This window comes from Canis lupus, chromosome 7 (assembly GCF_011100685.1).
Source record: "Canis lupus familiaris isolate Mischka breed German Shepherd chromosome 7, alternate assembly UU_Cfam_GSD_1.0, whole genome shotgun sequence".
NCBI lineage: Eukaryota > Metazoa > Chordata > Mammalia > Carnivora > Canidae > Canis > Canis lupus.
Genome location: NC_049228.1, coordinates 76,083,626 through 76,106,303, shown reverse-complemented (window position 1 = coordinate 76,106,303; position 22,678 = coordinate 76,083,626). Strand labels below are relative to the sequence as shown.

General features: G+C 44.0%; 1 long non-coding RNA gene across 1 annotated transcript in view; it reads right to left on the bottom strand.

Annotated features, from left to right (window-relative positions):
• LOC106559070 overlaps positions 1-11,240 on the bottom strand; it is a 35,985-nt gene extending 24,745 nt beyond the window's left edge. The window contains exons 1-2 of the long non-coding RNA XR_005361736.1: positions 11,120-11,240; positions 10,244-10,316 (exon numbers count right to left, since the gene is read on the bottom strand). This is a non-coding gene — a long non-coding RNA (uncharacterized LOC106559070). The remainder of the gene's footprint in view (positions 1-10,243; positions 10,317-11,119) is intronic.
• Between the last annotated feature and the right edge of the window lie 11,438 nt (positions 11,241-22,678).

The window sequence follows — 22,678 nt, the reverse complement described above, 5'->3', positions numbered from 1 at the left end:
GTGTCTCAGAGACAAACTGATGGTGGACAAGGGCAGTCTTTTGGCCTGTGTCATACCATCCAGAGAGCACAACATGACCGTTTCCAGACGTTTCTTTTACAGCAGGTACCACCGTTGGTCACAGCCCATCACATCAGAGTGAGACTAAGCAAAGCACCCACCTTCCCCCTGCCCCACTGCTACATGGGAGAAAGGAATAAGGATGTTGCAGAGCTGGGGGTTTCTGCTTTGGCCAGAGCAGAGGGGACATGCTGCTTGATCTTCTGATAATATTTTGCCTTCCGAGGAATCCGATGGCAAATCCAGTTTAAAGTGAACCATCAACTCGGCAAAGACCACTCACTCCTGCATTGGGATGGTGGTGGGATTCTTCTCGACAGCATTCAGCTGTGATTGTACTGGTTCTGCTGAGGACACCACCTTGCTGGTTCACCCTTGTATTCAAGCACTGCAAGCCTCAGGCAGCCCCAAAGCCTGCCTTCCAGACCAGCAACCAGGACAGTCCAAACCAGGCAAATACCAGGTTGGGCTCCATTTGGGCTTAACATGTGGCAGCAGCCACTGCCAGCAGGTCATGGGGGTGAGGGTGGGGGGTCCAAAGGGAAAACACACTGACCACTTGTGACCCTGCCAGGCACGTGGTAAGTGCTCAAGGACTAAGCAAATCCACATCTGCCCGTGGGATTCCTCAAGAGCCTGTCTACCTTCTGGTCACCTGTCCCTCACAGCCACTGGTCCCAGAACCCAATTTTGTTTAACATGCAGCCCAAAAAGAAAGCTGGTTCTTGGCAGAGTGTCCAGCTGTGATGCACAGAGGCTGGATCATAACTTTGCTCCCCTGTCCCTTCAGCCTGTGAGCTCTGGAAGAGGCCTTAAGTTCCCAGGAAAGAGATTAATAGCTAATAGCCCCATGTCCCTCAGCTACCCCATCTCCCGCAGCCACGGGCAACTCCACTCTGTATCTGGAGTGGTGGTAGGGAGTGTGGCTAAGTCATGCTCTTGTGTGCTTGTTTTTTGATTTGATTGCTTTTGGAGAAACAAAGAATTTCATGGTGTGCCAGATTTCTCTACAGAGCTGAAAAAACAGTCAAGAACCCTCTCTGTAGCCTCTGCCACACTCACCCACCTGTAAATAACCCCCTTCCCACCTGTTCTCCCCTTACTCCTCTGTGTCGTTATCTATTTCTTCTTCCATCTTGTCTCTTTCCTTTCTTCTTCCCTGTTAGACTGTTCCCTCTCCTCCCCTTCATCCCTCTCTACACCCACACCCCGTGGGACCCCTCTGGGAAGACGGCAGAGGGGTGATGGTTAGCTATGGGGGTCGGGTGGGGAAAAGCTCCTTTGCACCATCTCATCTACTGCATCCACAGTAGATTGAGCAATTTCCTTTCATTATATTGTGCATTTTAGGATGAAAGTCCCCCTCAACTGAACTTGAGAACTTATTTTTTAAATGGCAAAGCGAAAGAAATGTGTCTCGAGTAACTGAAAATAATCAGCGAACCTGGTGACCATCTGCATTTCTATGACAAGAAGTAAATTAAAATCCACTAGAATGGCATGAGGGTGAAACAGGATTGTCTTCATACCAGAGTAAACAAATCTGATGGTAAATATTTACTATGACCCTACCACCAGCAAAGTGTAGGTCTTCAGAGTTTCTACTTCAGGCTCGCCTAGATTCAGATATTCTGGGGAACTTCTCAGCAGGGCAATTCTGGACAGAAAGGGAGAATGCCTCTAGGGCCTCATCCCCCACCGCACCCCACCTGCCTGACCCTCGATCACCCCAGCCTACACCTGTCAAAACTCCTCCCCCACGATGGGAGCAGTGGCCACAACTACATCTGAGCCCCCTTGTGAGGCCATGGACTCTGGTTCTGAGAGGATGGGTGCCAACCTTGGTGGATCCAAGCCAGCGGCCTCCCTCACCTCCTGACCCACCTCCAGGGGCATCTTGACAGGACCACTCTGAGCTCTTTCTCTTCTCTCTCATTCTCTCTCTCTCTCTCTCTCTCCCCAGTCTCAGCATTTTGTAGCCCAGCTCATTCCGTGACTGTCATGCTAGTTGGGACATCATTGTGCCTACCCACAGAGGCAAAAAATGTTCCTGCCCTGACAGATGGGCCTTTAAGAAGATGAATAATTTTTACTAGACGTTCTCCACAAAACAGTCACGAAAAAAATTCAATGCTCCAGGGTGCTGACCTAAAGACTTCCGATCATAGCTACTCCCATTAAATGTCAAACTTTTCCCAGAACACCTCCAAAATGAGATGAGTTCAAGACTGTACAGTAGATGCTTATGAATTCAGCTATTTTGAAATGGTATTGCAATGAGATTGAGTCTTTGAGAGACATATCCTGGTAGAAATTTCCATGCAGGAGCCCTGTTGAATTTGGTCTTTCAATTTTTTAAGACATTTGAAAATCCCATTCTTTCTGCCATGGGAGTGGGGACAGCCTGTGGAGGGAACAGTTTCTGGGACTTTAAGGTGGTGAAGATCTCTTCTGCTTCACAAGGATCTATTTATGTTCATCCCTGACTGCTGGTGTCTTCTGATTCCTGTTGGTACACAGTCTAGTTGCCACCTGGGCCTGGCCTGCCTGCCTACCATACCTGTCACAGTATCACTAGGGGGCAAAGTCATCTCTTTCATGGGTTGTTTTGAGGACAGTTTGACTTTCAACTCATTGATTTCTTTTCTTCCATTGTTAGAGATCGAGAAATGCAAATCCAATTTACTATTTTAATGGGCACACCAATAAAAATAACACTTGTGTAACACTGTGGATTGTGGGGCATTTAAACAAAAATCGGGTTGCTTCATCGTTCAAACAGCCAATAACATAGGAATCGCTATTTCCCCAATATTTTGATCCCTCCCTGGGTGGTAGGGAGATTAAACAAGTTGCCAGAGGTCAAACCACCCACAGTGGTAGATGGGGCTGCGGCCAGAACTGGGTTTCTGCCTCCTTGGTCACTGCTCATCTACCACAGCTCTCTTCCATCAGAAGCTGCTGGGAAGCTTTCATTCTTCTGCCTTCCAGCAATGCCACCCTTGCAGAAAGAGCAGAGCCCACTGTTTCCAAAGTTCTCCAAAGCAGATGCCCCCAAAGTCTCTGGGGGAATGCAGCCGAGGCCTAACGTCACCACTTCACTGTGTCCCAGAGGACACTCCTGTTCGGTGGTCTTTGGCATGGAGGAGAGTGGCCAACCTTCTTCCTTCAAGTCCTTCTCATCTCATAAACAGGGAACTAACTCATGTTTCAGCCAGAGTGCAATCAGCGCCCCAGACCACATTGAGTGGTGTGGAATACGGGCTTTATTACAGAGAATAGCCCTTCCACCATGCTGGGAGCTAGATGAGGTGCCTGTGTGAGTGGCTACCTCTGAGCCCGGTGCTTGGTGGGCAGGAGGTCAGCAGGCCAGCCCCTAGCAGGGGAAGAAGGACAGAAGATCTGTCTCTCACTGCGTCCTCCAGCCATGATGACATGGGTGACCTGCAAAGTAAATCGGATACAGAAGAGGAGATGCACAGAAGCCAGAGCTGTTCAGACCTGACTGCTGCTCCACTGCACAAGGTCAGCCAGCAGGCCAGGGACGTGCGGCTCCATCCACACTACGGTGCCTGCCCTGCTATGACCTGCTGAGCATAAAAACAGCCACTAATTTACTCTTTCCAAGTCTCATACAAATATCTCCTATGGCAAACTGTATATTTTTTCACCCCATCTACCCATATAAATGGTTTGACCTGACTTCAGATGCTTGCTAGTCTCTCTGCAGTTCACATCACATAGATAGAGCCCAAAAGGAAAACCTAATTTCAATAGGGCTGAAGCCAGACTTAGGTTAAGGTCCAATCTGTAGGCCAAAGCCTATTTTGAAAAGTCTTCTTTAATATTGTCTACTGAGTCCTATTTCACAGAAACTTGCATGAAACTTTTTAGAGACATGTAACCATGAGTAAAATACCCTTATTTCTTGCTCAGGCAGCAAATCTCACCCCAAAATACACTAATACTATTGACACACTGAGATTCACATCTTGTCACTTGTCTAAAAAACTGTGGACAGGCTTTCAGAGAAGATCGCCTTCTACTATTCTAAAGTGTGGCTTTAAATTATTAAACCAGGGGCCACCTGGGTGGGTCAGTCAGTTAAGCGTCTGTCTCTTGATTATAGCTCAGGTCATGATCTCAGGGTCGTGAGATCAAGCCCCCGTGTTGGACTTCTCACTAGATATGGAGCCTACTTAGGATTGATTCTCTCTCTTCCTCTGTCCCTCCCCAACTTCTCTCTCTCTTAAAAAAAAAAAAATCGTTAAGCCAAAGTAACTTCTGACCCCTCCATAGTTCATCCACACAATATGAATGGTGGTTTATCCCACTCTGCACCAATGCAGGGCCATCTCAGGCTCAGATAAAAGGCAGCATACACCAGGGCTTCCTCTAAAAAAGAAGACAAGACATCTCATGTGTTCCTTAAAGGCTCTGGTTGATGAAATCTAGCAAGTCTTTCTTCTGCACATATGTATGACACACACACAATGATGAATAAAATCTGTCCAGATGGGTAAAAACTTTCTGATCTCTGTTATGAATACCAAAAGGACCCAGAAATCAATAGATTGCCTGAGAGTGTGGTGGTTTTTATTTTCATTAGTTGATTGAAGTGTCCAAGACACCATGATGAATGAAGCTGGAGCATCACTGTACTGGGGGAATACGTCACATTATCCCAGGAAACCCTTGCAAAATTCCCTGTCTGGTTAACTGAGCTTTCCTATAAATTCAGTATTCACTATATCAATTTTACTGTCATCATTGAAAATTTCAATAAAATACACTGGTCTATTTTCCTGCTTTACTCTATAACACAGGCCTAGCACATGCTAAGCAATAAACAGTAATGAATGAAATAATCACATTTTCCACTACTGATCTAAGATTTCAAAGGGCTTCAAGTTTATATTCTGTATGCAACAATTCCTTTCCAATATCATAAAAACAAAAGCTAGGTATAAACTACTGGCTGGATCTCTAATAAACTTAGACTATGCTTTAAAGGGTTATTTTAAATAAATCCCTACTATGAATTTGTTTTCTTACCACTTGCTTTTTGGACAAAGGATTTCCTGTCACAGGATACTCTGGTAAATTGAGGAAATCCATTGATTTATCAATTCAGCAAATTTTTCACATTCTCTTTGTTGTAGACGCTATGTTGGCCTTGAAAAATGATAAATATAGAGTTCAGCCTCTATCTTGAAAAAATATGGTCTAGATTTCAAGATGTACCACAAAGCTATAGTAATTTTAAAAGTATGGTACTGGCACACAAATGGGCACATAGATCAATGGAGCAAAACAGAGAGCCCAGAAATAAACCCAAATTTATTTGGTCAGTTAATTTCCAATAAAGATAGAAAATACAATGGGAAAAAGTTTCTTCAACAAATGGTGTTAGGAAAACTGGACTCCTTCAAGCAAGAGAATGAAACTCAATCGCTTTCTTACACCATACACAAAAAAATAAACTCAAAATGGATTAAAGACCTAAATACAAGACCTGAAACCATACAATTCCTAGAAGAAAACATAGGCAGTAATCTCTTTGATATTAATCATAGTAAACACATTTCTAGATATGTCTCCCTTGGCAAGGGAAACAAAAGCAAAATTAAACCATTGGAACTACACCAACATAAAAGGCTTTTACACAGTGAAGTAAATCATCATCAAAATAGAAAGACAACCAACCAAATAGGAGAAGATATTTGTAAATCATGTATGTGATAAGGGGTTAATATCCAAAATATATAAAGAACTTACACAATTCAACACCAATACAAACAAACAAGCAAGCAAGTAATCCAAATAGAAATGGGCAGAAGATATGAACAGACATTTTTCCAAAGAAGACATACAGATGGTCAACAGACACATGAAGAGATGCCCAGCCTCACTAATTATCAGGGAAATGCAAATCAAGACCACAAGGAGATATCATCGCATGGCTGTCAGAATGACTAAAATAAAAAACACAAGAGTTGACAAGTGTTAGGGAGGATGTGGAGAAAAAGGAACCCTTGTGCACTCTTGGTGGGGATGCAAACTGGTGGAGATACTGTGGAAAACAACATGGAGCTTCCTGAAAAACTTAAAAATAGAAATTCCATATGATCCAGTAATTTTACTACTGGGTATTTACCCAAAGAAAATGAAAACACTAATTTGAAAAGATATATGCACTCCTATGTTTATTGCAATATTATTTACAGCAGCCAAGATATGGAACCAACCCAACTGTCCATCCATAGATACATTGATAAAGAAGATATGGCATATATACAGTATGGAATATTACTCATCCACAAAAAAGAAGGAAATCTTACTATTTGCGACAACATGGATGGATCCAGAGGGTATAATGCCAAATGAAATAAGTTAGTCAGAGATATACAGCTCGCATACAATTTCACTCAGATGTGGAATTTAAGAAACAAAACAAAGAAAAAAGAGACAAACAAAAAAATAGACTCTTAAATATAGAGAACAACTGATGGTTGCAAAAGGGGAAGTGGGTGGGGGGATGGATGAAATAGGTGAAAGGGATTAAGAGTACACTTATCTTGAGCACTGTGCAATGTATAGAATTGTTTAATCATTCTATTGCACACCTGTAACTGATATAACACATGTTAATTATATTTTAATTTTTTAAAGCAACACCACCAAAAATGCTGACCACCACCAACAACAACCACTATATATAATCTAATTGATGATGTAGAGAAGTGAAGTAAACCAGAAATTACAAGACAGTGGGATAAGCTAAGATGACAAATGCTTTAAGTTGAAAAGACAGATGCTCCTACAGTGAGAGAGGGCCACCCTGGTAAGAAGGAATAGTCTATTTCTGCCACTGTGTAGAGTTGCTAGTACTGATGATAGACTAACTTTGGTCAATTTTATCATTCTTTTAAAATTCTCTGCAGACCATGCACCTCTCATTATCCGCATGCTTCCAGGCCACCTCCCTTCCCTGATAGCCCCTGATTGACAGGGAGCCAAGAGATTTACCACAGAGCAGAAGAGGAGAAGAGCACGGGCAAACGTGAATCCTAGCTAATCAGAGACCACCCCTCAGAGAGCTAACAAGGACTTCGGGGGAAATTGAGTTTCTGGATCAGATCCATTGTAATCTGGTCATAATTGGGACATTAATCTTAATATGAGGTTACTGGTGGCCAAGTTGGTAAGTCATGGTAATAATCAGGTAACATGACAGAAGCCTCCACAGAGGGGCCCAAAGGGATAATTCTCTATCCTGTGGTGGGGGACACATCAGTAAAGACATTGGAAAAGAGCCGCATCTGTCTGGCCAGGTAGATAGGTGAGTTTGGGGATCTCTGGGCAGAGGAAACCCGTTGGGCAAAGCCTAGAAAGGCCTGTCACTAAGGGCCACCTGTTAGCATAGAGGGACTTGGGAGCAGGTGCAGGAGGGTCAGACGATATGGATGAAGAGGTAGACTAAGGGCATCTATACTATCCTGAGGATTTAGGACAGAAATTTGGAGCAAATCTTGTGCCTCTCTATTCTCCTATGTCCCTCTTCAGATTTTGTGCTAGGTAGCTAACACATCAGAAAGCATTCTGGGGGTCACCTGGGTGGCTCAGTGGTTGAGCATCTGCCTTTGGCTCAGATCAGGATCCCTGGGTGCTGGGATTGAGTCCTGCATTGGGCTCCCCATGGAGAGTCTGCTTCTCCTTCTCCCTATGTCTCTCTCTCTCTCTCTCTGTGTGTGTCTCTCATGAATAAATAAAATCTTTTTTAAAAAGAAAAGGAAGGAAGAAAGAAAGAAAGAAAGAAAGAAAGAAAAAAAGAAAGAAAGAAAGAAAGAAAGAAAGAAAGAAAGAAAGAAAGAAAGAAAGAAAGAAAAAAGAAAGAAGGAAGGAAGGAAGGAAGGAAGGAAGAAAGAAAGAAAGAGAAAGAAAGAAAGAAAGAAAGAAAGAAAGAAAGAAAGAAAGAAAGAAAGAAAGAAAGAAAGAAAACAAGCAAGCATGCATTTTGGGTGAAGGTGATCAAAAGGTACAAATTTCCAATTTTTAAAATAAGGAAGTCACCAAGATGTCACGTACAGCGTGGCCATTATAGTTACCTATACTGGATGGTATATTTGAAAACTGCCAAGAGACTAGATCTCATCACAATAACAACAACAACAAAATGTGTAAAATGTGTAAAACAAAATGTGTATGGTGATGGATATAAACTAGACTTATTGTGGTAATCATTTTGCAATGTATACAAATATTGGATCATTATGTTGTACACCTGAAAGTAATATAATGTTACATGCCGGTTATGCCTTAATTTTTAAAATTGAATTGACATGGTCCTCCAAAAAAAAGCACTTGACAATTTTTCTAATAAACAGGCACCAGTGGAGGATATTAAGCAGGGAATGCCATTGGGTTGTGTTTTAGATACCTCACGCTGGCTAGATCTGGAGACTGGACAAGGGGAGGGAGCCAGGACAGGGAAGACACAGTCCAGCCAGGCCTGATGCTGACCAGAAGAGGAGGGAGGAAGATCATTCAGTAAAGAGGAGTTGTGGGATTCAGTATCTGATAGACATAACCCTGAGGGAAATGGCCTGGCCCTGGTTTCCGGCACAAATGGTAATGGTACAACTCACAGGGGGACATATCCAGGAAGAAGGTCATGATTCAAAGGAAGGAAGAAAAGAAGGTGGGATGAACTGTGGCAGGTAGATTTTGAGGTGTTGAAAGACATTCTGCTGGAGTCATCCTGCAGAGAGGCTTCTGCAAATCTTATAGGTTGTACACATTCAAGCAAACGGGGCTGGGGGGAGGGGGGGTGGTCACTCAGCAAAATGGATTGTGTAACAAGAGAACGGGATAAGGGACAGAAGTCCAGGAAGCGCCAACATTGAGGAGTGGCTGTGGAAACTGTCAGCGCTCTCAGGAAACATGTCAGAGGGAAGAGGAGAGGCTGGGGCTCAGAAGCCACGGGAGGAGCGGGTTTCCAGGAGCAAATGACCCACACAGCAGGGCCGTCAGATCGAGATAAAGTGCAAGACGCAGTGTTCCCGTAGCTCCACTGAGAAGAAAATCAAAGTAGGTGAAACCAACTTGAGTAACATATTTTAACCCCCTCTAGCCAAAATTGTAGGATTTCAAATTTTAATTAATATAAAAAGTACCGAGAAACTTAACATTCTTTGTTTCAAACCAGATCTCAGAAACCTGGTGTGTATTTTACACTTGTACATCTCAATTCAGATGCTAAATTTTTACCAGCAAGGCGTGAGCTATATCTGGATCTCATAAAATTTACAGTTGAGAAAGCTGCATTCACAGACCCAAGTTGTCCCAATCATACTTAAATGTTGTTCAAAGAGCACCTGGGTGGCTCAATCAGTTGGGCACCTGACTCTTGGTTTCAGCTCAGGTCATGATCTCAGGGTCCTAGGATAGAACCCTGAGTTGGGTCCCCCACCCAGCAAGGATCCTGCTTGGGATTCTTCTCTCCCTCTCCCTCTGCCTCTGCCCCAGCTCTCTCTCTCTCTCTCTCTCTCTCTCTCAGATAAATAAATAAATCTTTTTTTAATGTTTCTCAGTAACCGAATCAAGTATGTCCTTTTAAATTTTAAATAATTAAAATTAAGTGAACAATTCAGTTGCTTAACAAATGCTCTGCCACATTTCCAGTGTTCTTGAAATAACCCTCTGGCCAGTTGACCACTCTTCCAGACACTGCCGTGGATGGTGCCGAGCCATAGAATCAAATGACACAGAGCAGCCAATGGACACAATGGGCCAGAGACCATGACACAAGGCAGTGGGAAGAAGCAATGGTTCCAGTGGCTAATGGTGCCATAGCTTGGGAGTAGGGGGTCAATGGATGGAGGAAAACTAAGGGAAAGTCAAGAGTTAAAGTAAATTTCTTGGATATCGACTTCGTAATGAAGGAGGGAGAAAATACAGTAGCCACAGTGAATGCAGAACCATGGGACCTTGGATTTTTATTTCATGAGACAGGAGAGTATCAGGAATGTTGGCAGGCCCAGGGAAAGAGGCAGTGCTGAGACAGAGGCTGCCGCATCGGCGGATAAGGGAGGCGATCTTTGAGACTTTATTTCTCTGAAATCCCTGGGTAAAGCAACACGTGCTAATGACAGTCGTACAATAAAGTTTATGAAGCACTTACTATGGGTTGGTCGCGCTTTCTTCGTGTATCATCACATTTAATCAACCTGTGATTCCAGAATTGTAGATTTTACCTGGAGAAGAAAAGCAGAGACTGGAATGATCATTGTTAAATCAGTTGGAACTGACGCACAATCATGATCATCACATGATCCCCGAGGAATATGCTGACATTTGGATCTCGGAACTAACGGGGAAGGCTTCCAATTATATTGGCTTCCTCTTTCACATGGTGGGCTTTGCTGGCTCATATGTATCACTGCCATGAAGCAGCTTCTGACTTGGAAGCGGCATAGGAACAGCAGGAAGGACAGATGGATCCTGAGTCCCCTGTCCCAGGGCGGTGCCGCCCCTTGGGGGTCATGGAGCCTTGGCGAAAACGTTGCCTGCAAGGAGCGTTTGACGACTGCTGCTCTCGGTGGAGCCAAGGGCCCACCTATGAAATTCCCTTCTTTGTTCACGGTGACCAAATCATGTGCAAAGTCCTGTGCAAGATCCCTCTGTCAGTGACTGGAAACCGTAGGGAAAAATGGTCCGTCTGAACCAGCCTGGCAGAGAGGCAAACAGCTGCTCACACACGCAGAAAACATGTCTAGCCCACTTCAAAGACCTCGTGCATGTCTTAACCACCAAAGGAAGGAATTCTGAAAAGAAACCCATAAATAAGTCTTGCAGGGGGAAGACATGTTCAGCATTTTTGATTGCTTTGTTGAAAGGCAAAGCTTTCTTCCCCTTTCTTCTTTTGCTGATCTTGAGCCAATAGAGCTATTGACATCATTTTTTTTTTAACTGAGTACCAGAAATGTACTTTTTTTCTCTAAATTTGCCCATCTGGAATAGCAATCCTGGTACATAAGAGAAAAGGCAGTAGCCTCACCTGGTTTGCAGGATTCCAGTGCTGGCCAGCTCCATAAGTTCTGCACAAGAGATGCTCTTTGGGCCACAGCGGCAGGCAACAGAAGGAAAACCTTGGGTGGAAAGGTTAATCTCAGTGTTCGTCCTCCCTACGGTCGCGCTGGTTTGTTCGGATGAAGAGGGCTGGCTCAGGGGATCGGCAGTGTCCGGTCAGTACCAAGACCATATTAGGACTCTACACAAACTGCTAATACTTACGTGAGCGCAGCGTCTAAATGCTTTACGTATTTATATATTTAAATTCCTTTTCTCTTCATAACAGCCCTCACAGGCACAGAAAGGGTAAGTAACTTATCCAAAGTCACACAGCTGTCAGGTGCCAGAGTTTTTGACTAGAGTGCTTGGCTCTGAGTCTGCAAAGTGCCTGCTAATCTCATGTGTTTCACTTTCCCTCAGCTCTTCTCTGGACTGTTCTTGCATTTTAAACTCCACTGGGCCCACTGAGAAGGAACTGACCCAACTAAGGAAGAGTCCCTCAGCTAATGCAAAGCCAAAATTCCAACCTATGTACCTAATGGATATATAGATGCCATTTTAAAGGTCAAGGCTTGACTGAAGAAGGGCTAGATATTCCCCAGCTTACATGTCAATAAGAGGCTTGTTGCTACCATTTCCAAAGGTGGGCCTATCCAGATGGACAATTGGTAGCGTTTGTTGGTCATTAGTCACATCTATCCCAGAGCATAGGAAATAATATGAGTTTCTTCATTTGCTGGGTTCTGGTTCTGGCTGCTTCCAGAAGGAGCCAGGGAAGCAGGACATCACAAACATTACTGAGCTTTGCAGAGAGGGCCAGGAGCGGTGGAAACAGGAGGTCTGTATGGACCTATTGTTTCTTTTTCATCTCTGTGCTCAGGCTCCTGTCACCTTGAAGAAATGACTGACTTACTGCCAGAGGAGATGTCAACAAGACAGGTAAAATAGGGTGAACACCAGCTGGAGCAGTAAGCTTTCTGAATTCAAGATGGCAAATTCCAGGAGATATACATACCAGAGAGCCTGAAAAGTTCTAGAACTATCCCAAATGTCAGAAAAAAATGACTCCAACCTCCTGAGATCAATAGCAGCCTTGGAACTGGGCCAGCTGAGTTCCTACTAACTGGAAGGGAAAGAAATGGACTCCTGGCCCCGGGCTGAACGACAGTGCCCCATTCTGTGGGCTTCTCTCACTGGTGGGCAAGCAGGCCAGCTGCTGGACACAAAAGGAAAGAGTAAATGTGGCCACTTCTGCAGCTCTGTGGGCTGGTCAGGCTCTTCAGAACCATAACAAGTCCTGGTCATTTCTTCTGGCCCACATCATAGGCACAAGGAGGACAGAAACTTGAATGTGGCTGAGTCGTGCCCTTGCATTTCTCTGGGCAGCCAACTCACGATGACAGGACTTCTAAAATGACAAATGCTAGGAACCAGGTTTTGTCCACACATTTTCCCCACTTAGTCCTTAAATCCGTGTGAGGTCAGTGTCACTATTCCTATTTACAGAAAAGGAACAAAACACAGAAAGGTTCTAAGTGTGGTTTCCAGTTGTAAAGCCCCTCTCCGAACCCGGTCGTGTTGAATCCACTACCTCACTCCACTATCCACTCCACTCCAGGATAAAAATCCTGGGACTTTTATCAACCCAATTAATTTTTGACCGTGGATCCTAGAACTCATGAGCTGGGAGAGGCATCAGAGCCCTGGCCCAAACCCTTCCACTCCACAGAGGAACCAGGGCCCCAAGAGCTGAAGGCAGCACTTCCTTACTCACGTGCTGCTATAGTAACGAATTGCCATGAACCTGACACCCTAAATCGACACCCACTTATTATTCAGTTTCCCTGGGTCAGAAGCTGGGGCAAGGGGTGGCTCAGCTGGTTCTCTGCTTAGGGCCCCACAGGCCAAATTCAAGATGTCAGCAGAGCTACAGCCCTTTCTAGAGGCTCTGGGAAGGCCCTTCTTTCAAGCTCATTGAGTTTGTGGGCAGAATTCAGGTCCTAGTGGTTATAGGGTCAGAGTCCCCATTTCCTCACAGGTTGTCATCCAGGGGCGCCTGCATTCCTGTCTCATTGCCCTTCCCTCCTTAAACCAGCAAGAACATACGGATTCCTTCTCTTGATGTGAATCTCTCCAACTCCTCCTTCTGCTGCATCTCTCTGACTCTGGCCAGAGAAAGGTCTCTGCTTTCGATGGTGTGTGGGGTTCAGTTGGGCCCACCCAGACAATTCAGGATATCTCCCTATTGTAAGGTCCATAACCTTTAATTAAATCTGCAGCGTCTTTTTGCTATGACATGGTCGCACGGTCTAGAAATTAGGGCATGAACATCTTCCAGCTGTGCTGCCAGTTAAAAACCCAGAATAGGTGTTTAACCACCCGAGTCAAGCATGGTGTGCGGTGGGAGCCTCAGGGCTCTCTGCTGGACAGGTTTCACACGGGAGGCTTGTATCGGCTGTGGTGATGGCCCCATTCCCTGCCACCAGGTGAGGAGCAGGGGACCCAAGGCGTGCTCTGGTTTCCTTGGTCTCTGGGGCCTATTTTGGCAGTGTGCCTCACCATTTTGTGAGGGCGGCTGCAAATCCTCAGAACATCCAACAGACAGATGTGCAAATATGAATACCAAAATCTATTGCAAAATATTCATTTGTATGTTAATGTATTCAGTCATTCAATAAACATTTATGGAGAGCAGGCAATGTGAAAAAGATTTGTGGATTTGCAGCCACTCTGAATTATTTATAAGGCAGCTCCCCTGATTAATATGAATAACAGAACTGACCACATACGGGCATTTGCACGGGTCACCATTCATGCAGATTGTGTATCCTGAAAAGCCTCTAAGGGCTGTGGCTGGGTCTGGTGGTAAAGTCAGCAGCCCACGGCACAGGTGGGTGGAGGTCCAGACTGAAGCTGAGGCCCCTTATAGCAGAGTAGGACCTGCTGTCATTGTTCCTTCAGGCCCCAAGACCATGTCTTTCTGCCCAGGGCACCCAACATGGAGGGACAGGCAGGAGGACAGGGGTCCAACAGCATGCGTACCTAGCTTCTCATGAGGCCAGCAGGGATGTCCTATCTGGGGACAAATGGAATAGACCTCCATTCGCACTCTGCCAGAGACCTTTCCTTGTGCAGCTCAAAGCTGTGCACCATTAGAGTATCAGCTCCTCTCCAGAAGGACTGACATGTGAAATTCTGAAATTACCAACACAGCGACTTATGGGGTAGCTACTCAGTTTTCAAAAAGATTCAGGATTTATTATAAAACATCTCTAAACAACAAGCTTTCTTTAAATGTGATTCAGTTGAACAACAAATTCAGATTGGTGTAGCTGGAAGGGGACTTGAAAGATGAACTTTTTATTCTAAAGCAAGAAAAATGAGACCCCAAGAGGCAGAGTGACTTACTTGGGGCCCAGCTAGTAGGTGGAGGTGGGACCAGAACTCAGAACCTCTGAGTGTCTGCCGTCCCTCCATCATGCCAGTGGGCCCCTGGCAGCAATGTTTGCAAATTGATGTTCATAAGCTGGTAAACACGTACATGTGGATATATTATATGCTAAGTTATACTCCACGTGTATAACACTTCATACAGAAGCAGGGAGAAGTCGGGGAGAGCTGGCCAAGCGGCAGGGGAGCCAAGGTCTGGTCCCCATTCTGTAAGTAACAAGCTGTGTGACCACAGGCAAGTTGTTCAACATCTCTGGGCTTCATTTCCCTCATATGTAAACTGACTGAAGTCTAAAGCCTTTCCTATACCCAATATCCTTGGCTAAATGCAAAAAGTTTTATGGGGTTAGCTCTGTGCCACGTGTAAAATAGAAATATGCAAGGATTTGGGCAGAAAATTCTCACTTAATTTGTTCTGCGCAAGGAGGGCACTGAAGCAGGGGTCTGCAGAGCTGGAGTAAAGGAACCCCTGGTCCATGATAAGATCCCCTCTTCCCGATGTGCCGAGGCACCTTGGGGGAGGCCAGGGAGCCACCAGGCAGGAATAAAGGGAACAGGTGGTTGCTGCAGACCAGACACCTTGAGGCTTCTTGAATCATCACAGTTGATCTGCTGTCTGCACACTTCCCGGTGCCCTCTCATTCTTGTCAAGGGTGGCAGGGGATGGCCACTGTGTTCTGGGCTGTTGCACTCTCTACCTGAACCTTAATTTGATTTGAGTTGTGAGGCAAGGAGAACAGAGGAGCACCCTGAGTCCCATGAGCCCCAGCTCTGCTTTCTGGAAGCACCACCATCACTGACTGGGAATGTCTTCCACAAATGTCAGGAAACTCAGATAAGAAGGATATGAAGAAGATGTTCTGTGCCTAGCATCCGTACCCTGTGCATGATGAGAGAGGCCAAAAATACACAGAAGCTCATAATCCAGTGAGAAAAACACCTCCAAGATACTCGAAACCACCAGAGGAGGCTAACCAAGTCCTAGTTGGCCTGACTCATGTGGACCGAGGTTCTGCAGAAGCTCAAGAGCGGGGGAGGGCAGTGAAGAGCTCATCACTACCCTAACACCATTTGCCTGGCAAAAACAGGTATGTTGAATCTCAAGACAGTAATAAATGCCATCTGCAGGCAGAAAAAAAGGAGTCAAACCCCAGATGTTTTTATTACTTGAGCAATATTATGGTTCCCACTGTAACATTTGCCCTTTATTTACAAAAAGAGGGCAGGGAAAGGGGGGCAGATGGGACTTTTCACAGTCATTTTTTTTTCCCCAGCTACTATTGTGGCTTTTATTATCAGTGGACCACCTGAAATTCCACCAGCACAGGTCGTTACTCTGATCTTTCCCAGCAGAAGAGTCAAGCAAGTAGAAAGGAAACCATCTTATTAAAAGTAGAAACACTCTCAAAAGTTAGGAACCAAAATATTGAGAAGGGCAATCCCTTAAAAAAAATATTTAAGTCCAGCAAATGGGAATCCCCCACTGAAAGAAGAAAGGTGCTCAGCCCAGATGAGCTGAAGTTTGAAGGTTAGTAGGCAAGGCGAAGGGAGTCTGTGTTTGTGAATGAAGCCATCTCATAGCACATGCTCGTGCCGTCCCATAAATAACACCAGTGTGGGTGGTGGGCAGGGGGCATGGCCTCCTTGTACCTCGGTCACACACTAACTATATCTGGACCCAAGGTGCCCCTGGAGGGTTATAACTGTGCAGCTATCAGCCTAAGTCTGGGCTGGCCCTTGCAGATCACATTTTGGCAGAAGCGAAGGTAGGCTTCTCCTTGGTGGGCCCTGGGTAAGGATGGAATGCACAGAGTTCCAGAACCAGCAGAAACCTTGCAGGTTATCTGGCCTGTCCCATCATTTTACAGAGAAGGAGCCTGAAGGCAGAGGGAGGGAAGTGATTAGCCTAAGGTCACCCTGGAACATGCTGGCAGAGCTGGGACCAGGACCCAGATCTTTGCACTTCTGGGCCTCAGAGGCCTGTAGTATCTTCAACTATCAGCAGAAAAGCTGAGTGCAGACCAATGCTTTGCCCAGTCCTGCTCCAGCCCTTGTGAGTTTTCCTTCATATCCTTATCCTTCCTTCTCTCTTGTCTCCTCTCCACCCTCTCTGCATCGTGCACGTGGCGAGGGCGAGGGGAAGTGAACCTCTGCTTCACTGACTGCCCCCTGCATACCCCAAGCAGTACCTCCATCTCTCTGGAAAGACCTGCATGAGTAAGGGCTCTGTGTTGGGTTCAGAAGGAGGGGTGCAGGAGGGGGATTGCAGAAAGACAGGTGAAGCAGGAAGGGTGCAGGAGGAGGGGTACAGGTAGAAAGGGTGCATGAAGAGGGTGCAGGAGGAGGGGTGAGGTGAAAAGGGTGCAGGAGATGGGGCGGAGGGAGGCAGGTTCCAGCCTGGAGCACACGGAGCGTGTACAGGGAGCTTAAAGGAATCGGATTGTGACACTTCTGGATTGGTTGATTTTATAGTCCACAAAAAAGGAATGGTAAGTTAGGGACAGGGGTTTAAGGCCTCGTTGCCCACATCAAGCTGTCCCCAGGAGGCAGCCCCCCACAAGGCCGAAGCACCCTGTGTCTGTCGCAGGACACCAGGCTAAAAGGGGCCTAGTGACTGTGCCGCAGGTGTCCCATATCCCTTATGCTGGACGCCAGCCGAGAGGATTGTATTTCCTGCGGGACCTCCGGCTGCGCAAGGCTGGAAGATTTACAGGCTGCTGCCTGGATGCCTGGAGCTGAGGCACCTCACCCGCACTGGGGTGAGACTGATTTTCTGACTTGATAGCTCGAAAAGGCAGGACATTATTTTTTTTAATACCCACTAGATTCTAAGAAAAATAGGGAGGACTGGCAGTTTTATCAGCATGCAGCTGGAATGTCTGATTGTCCGTTTTAAAAGCCTACATCTATTTATGAGGCGAAGTTTAACCTCTGTGGAATTTGTAGAGTGCATGGATTCGTATGTCTTGATCGGCAGAAAATACGAATGTCTGTGTGATTTTAGACTAAACAGGCAGATACTGGTCAGTCTTCTTGATCATCTGGAAGTCCATTTAGACCAACCAACCCGAGTGAACGGATGAGTCAAGTATTTCCAGTCTTTTTTGTTCTTTAACTTACTCGAATTCTAACTTTGTAAGGGATGTTATATATAAATGACCTCAAGTCATTTGAAAATGAAATTAACCACCATCCTAATTTTTAGAGTAACTATCAGTTATAGAACATTTATTAGGATAGCAACAAAGTAAACACTAAACTTTGTACCATCATATGTATATTCAGATCTAACTGCATACACTCATCTCGGAGGCTATATCTGATTGAAATGTGCGATCACATCACTATGCACTCAGGAGTATGGAAAGTAAGAATGAGCCACGACCGCACCGAGTGAACTTTTGCAAGCATCTGCTGTATAAGATACGGTTTCCCAATGGCTAAGCAATAAAGTCTCCATCTGCAAAGTACTTCCTGGTGCCTTTGGGGCAATAGGAATCTTTCCTGAAGAGCCTGGCTCTGGACACAGGATTCTGTGGACTATTGATATGTTTTATGTTCAACAGAAAAGGAAAAAAAGTTTTATGGACAAGTAAGATTTAGAGAATTCAAAGAATTCAAAGAAAACAAAGAAAACAACTTTTCATACAGTGCCTAGCCAGCTTTACTCCCTCATCCTATCAATGACAAGAACTCTAGGGTAAATTGAGTTAGATTTCTGTTAGCTATAGGACCAGCTGACAGCAGAACCCCAGATTACCAAAACCAACAGTCCGGCACCAAGAGAGAGATTGGCACTGGAATGCCCCTGAGAGACACAAATGTGCTAAAAAACCTCTGAGACAGTCATTCCATCTTTTCTATCTTTTCACCCCAAACACTAATGCCACCAGCCCACTGTCTTGGCCTCTCTCATCAACAGAACAGCCAATTAAACAGTGTTTAGTGCCATCTGCAAATAAACTAAAAAACAGATGCTCTGCATACAGAGAAGAAAGTCATCTTTCCTCCTTTCCAAAAGGGAATAATGAATCCTAGATGTTAAATTGGCTTTAGAGGTTAAGAAATCAAAAGAAAGCTACTTTGTTCACATATACTTTTAGGCAAGAAACATTGCTCCATTTTGCAAATAATGTGTGTATGTGTGTGCACATGTGTTTTACATACACAAACTACACCAAGATGACCCCAAGCATCCTGATAAAAACTGACAAGGTGAACCAGCGAGCTTGGTGCCTCCTTTCTCCCAACTTCCCACTCTTTGGCATTCTATCAAGCCCCTACACCCATTGGAGGCTAAATTACCCAGCCATCACTGGATCACAAAGATCTTGGTTGGACCACATGCCCAGCATCAAGCCTGCCCCTGGAGCAGTGCCCACAGGTGTAGAAGACACAGCCCCTGCCCTGAAGGGCTTTGCAAACCTTCTAGCTCATGTTACATGCTCTATTCACAGCTGAGCAGGAGAGGAATCGGAGGTAGAAGGTCAGGGTGACCATGCTTGATCTTTGTTATGACAACAGTGTATCACCAGGCTTCTCTCTGGCACAGAGGATTGAAAGGCTGAAGTATGGGTTACTACTTTTACATAATGGACACAACTTTTCCAATTGCACCATTGATTATGTTCCCCTTTCCGTGTGCACAATGATATACTATCAGTTTAGAACCTGACAATGGAAACCAGGATGGGTTTTCCTTACAGTTTTATCTCTTTCTATAGAAGGCCTCTCCAGTGCCATTCCCCCACCTCCCTTAGCAGCGGGCGCCATGCTAAGACCACCAGGGCTCAGGAGAACTGGTTAGCACCCTAATGCCAGGACTGGGAGAATGATTTCATGCTTCAGAAGATAGCCATTGACTATAAAAACAAAAAAGTGATGGAGGGCGGCTTGGGATTTGGCTTTGCTGAAGCCCACTCAGCTTTATGGCAGGTGTCCTTGCTTCTGCCGGTTGCCATAAATTCTGAGCAAGAGCTGCACAAGAAAGGCCTTGTGTTTTCCATAGCTCACTCATATTCCTTCACCCATTTTTTCATTTAGGCAACACAGAAGATACTGTAGGTATCTCCACATAGCAGAGCATATGGTGAAGGAGGTGGGCAGATGAGAAGAAAGGGTGCAGGGATGAGGCTAGAGAAATACTCAACTCTACACCAGGAAACAGTCAATGCAGGTCCATTCACACAAAGGAATGATGAAGCTCTTCAGGAAACACACTACATAAAGATCTACCAACAAGAATATTGCAGCACAAAAAAAGCTGAGAGAAATCTCTAAATCTCCACCAAGAGCAAGTTAGTGGAATGCGACATAGTAAATGCACACATTGGAGCCATTTGACAGAACAGTTTACATAACACAGATACACAAAGATTCCTAAAATGGCATTAGAAAAAAGATGTGACAGGGGATAAAATCAGCTCATTTTTAAATTTCTTCATTGAAGAATAATTGACATACAATATTGTGTTAGTATTAGGTGTATAATAGTTTATATTTATATACTTTATGAAATGGTCACCACAATGAGTGTAGTTACCATCTGTCACCACATGAAGTTGTTACATATTATTGTCTATTTTCCCCATACTGTACAGTACATCCTATATCTTTATTATTTTATAAGTGGAGGATTGTACCTCTTAATACCTTTCCCCTATTTTGTCCATCCTCCATGCCCCTTCCCCTCTAGTAACCATCAGTTTGTTCTTTGTATCTATGAGCCTGCTTCTGTCTTTTTTGTCTGTTTTGTTTTTTAGATACCACCTCAGGAAAGTCGTATGGTATTTGTCTTTCTCTAGCTGACTTATTTTACTTAGCATAATACTCTCTAGATCCATCCACGTTTTCGCACATGGCAAACCTCATTCTTTTTCATGGCGAATATATCCATTAGATAGATATATATCTATATCTATATCTATATCTATATCTATATCTATATCTATCTATCACCTTCTTTATCTCTTCATCTAGTGATGAACATTTAGATGGCTTCCGTATCTCAGCTATTGTAAATAATGCAGCGGTGAACACAGGGACATATATGTCTTTTCAAATTAATGCTTTCATTTTGGGGAAGGGATAAATACCTGGAAATGGAATTGCTGGATTGTATGACTGCTCTATTGTTAATTTTTTGAGGAAACTCCATACTGCTTTCCACAGTGGCCACACCAATCTACGTTCCCATCAACAGTGTACAAGGGTTTTCTGTTCTCCACATCTTCTCCAATACTTGGCATTTTCTGTCTTTTTGATAGTAGCCATTCTGACAGGTATGAAGTGATATCTCATTGTGGTTTTGATCTGCATTTCCCTGCTTGTTAGTGACATTAAACATCTTTTTGTGTCCTTGTTGATCATTTGTATATCTTCTTTGGAAAAAAAAAACAGAAATAAAACCTGTTTCAGTTCTCTGCCCATTTTTCACTTAGGATGTCATGTTTTTTTGATACTGAGTTCTATGGGTTCTTTATATGTTTTAGATATTAACCCCTTTATGGTTTCAGGTCTTATATTTGAGTCCTTAATCCATTTTAAGTCTATTTTTGTGTACAATGTAAGATACTGGTCCAGTTTCATTCTTTTGTGTGTAGCTGTCCAGTTTTCCTGGCACTATCTATTAGAGACTGTCTTTTCCCCATTGTATAGTCTTGCCTCCTTTGTCATAGATTTGTTGACCATAAATCTGTTAGTTTCTTTCTGGGCTCACTATTCCATGCTATTTATCTATTTTTATGCCAGTATCATACTGTTTTCACTACTATAACTTTATTGTATCATTTGAAATCAGGAAAAGTGATGCCTCCAGCTTAGTTCTTCTCTCTCCAGATTGCTTTGGATATTCAGGGTCTCTTGAGATTCCATACAAATTTTAAGATTGTTTGTTTTATTTCTGCACTGAAATGCAAAGATACCTTAAAAGGGCATTATGAAGAAAAAATACAGAGTGGAGGGAAAAGTTAGCTCATATTTGTTTAACCAAAAAGTATACAGATTCAAGTCTGTGCTTTCAAACGCAATGAAAGTTTCTGGAAAGCTAAACAAGACACTGTTCACAATAGTTATCTTTGCAGAATGGGACTTCCATTTAGTTTGCATTTTTTACCATGAAAATATATTAGTTTCATCTTTTTTATAAATAAAAAATAATCCTACCCAAAGAAAACTAGCTCGAATACCACTCACACTACCTGTGGGCTTCCTGGGTATGGCAGGCAATAGTACATCCTCTGAAATTTGGGGGATATGATTTATAATTCTTTTTTATAAGATTTTATTTATTTATTCATGAAAGACACACAGAGAGAGGCAGAGAAATAGGAAGAGGGAGGAGAAACAGGATCCATGCAGAGAGCCTGATGTGGGGCTTGATCCCAGAACCCTGGGATCATGCCCTGAGCCAAAGGCAGACGCTCAAACTTTGAGCTACCCAGGCATCCCATGATTTATAATTCTAACAAGGCCATATTGCTTTGGTATTTGGCCTTATACCACATACCCTCTCTATGAACCAGCTACACCTTCAACAAAGTAAGGATTATCAAGAGCCTCTGTCAGAATAAAGGATGGAGAGGCACAGTAATAAATAATAGTAAAAATCATAAAATATTAGTTAATTAACAGAATTAGCAGGGTATAAATTAAGTTTACTTAGTTTATTCTTAAAAGTAATTTACTAGAAAAAAAAAAGCTGGCAAAAAACGAAGCTAGGACCCCACTACATGGTTGGTCCCCTTTCACAATGTTCCCATGTTTGTCGTAACTACACAATCTGCAAGATCTAGATCTTTTTGACCTCAAACCCCACTCATTCACTCACTTACCTCCAGCCACACTGATCTCCTGTTTCTAAAATAGGCTAATGACATTCCTGCCTAAGGATCTTTACACTTACTCTTTTCTCTGCCTGAAAGCTTCTTCCTCTAGTCAGCAATCTCACTTAATTCATGTCTCTAGTCAATTTCCACCTCCACGGAGATGCTATCCTCTATTGCCCTATTTAAAATATCAATATCCACCCACCCCATCATCACAGCATCCCCCTTTATATTTCCTTAAAGCACATTACATTTGACATGTTTGCCTT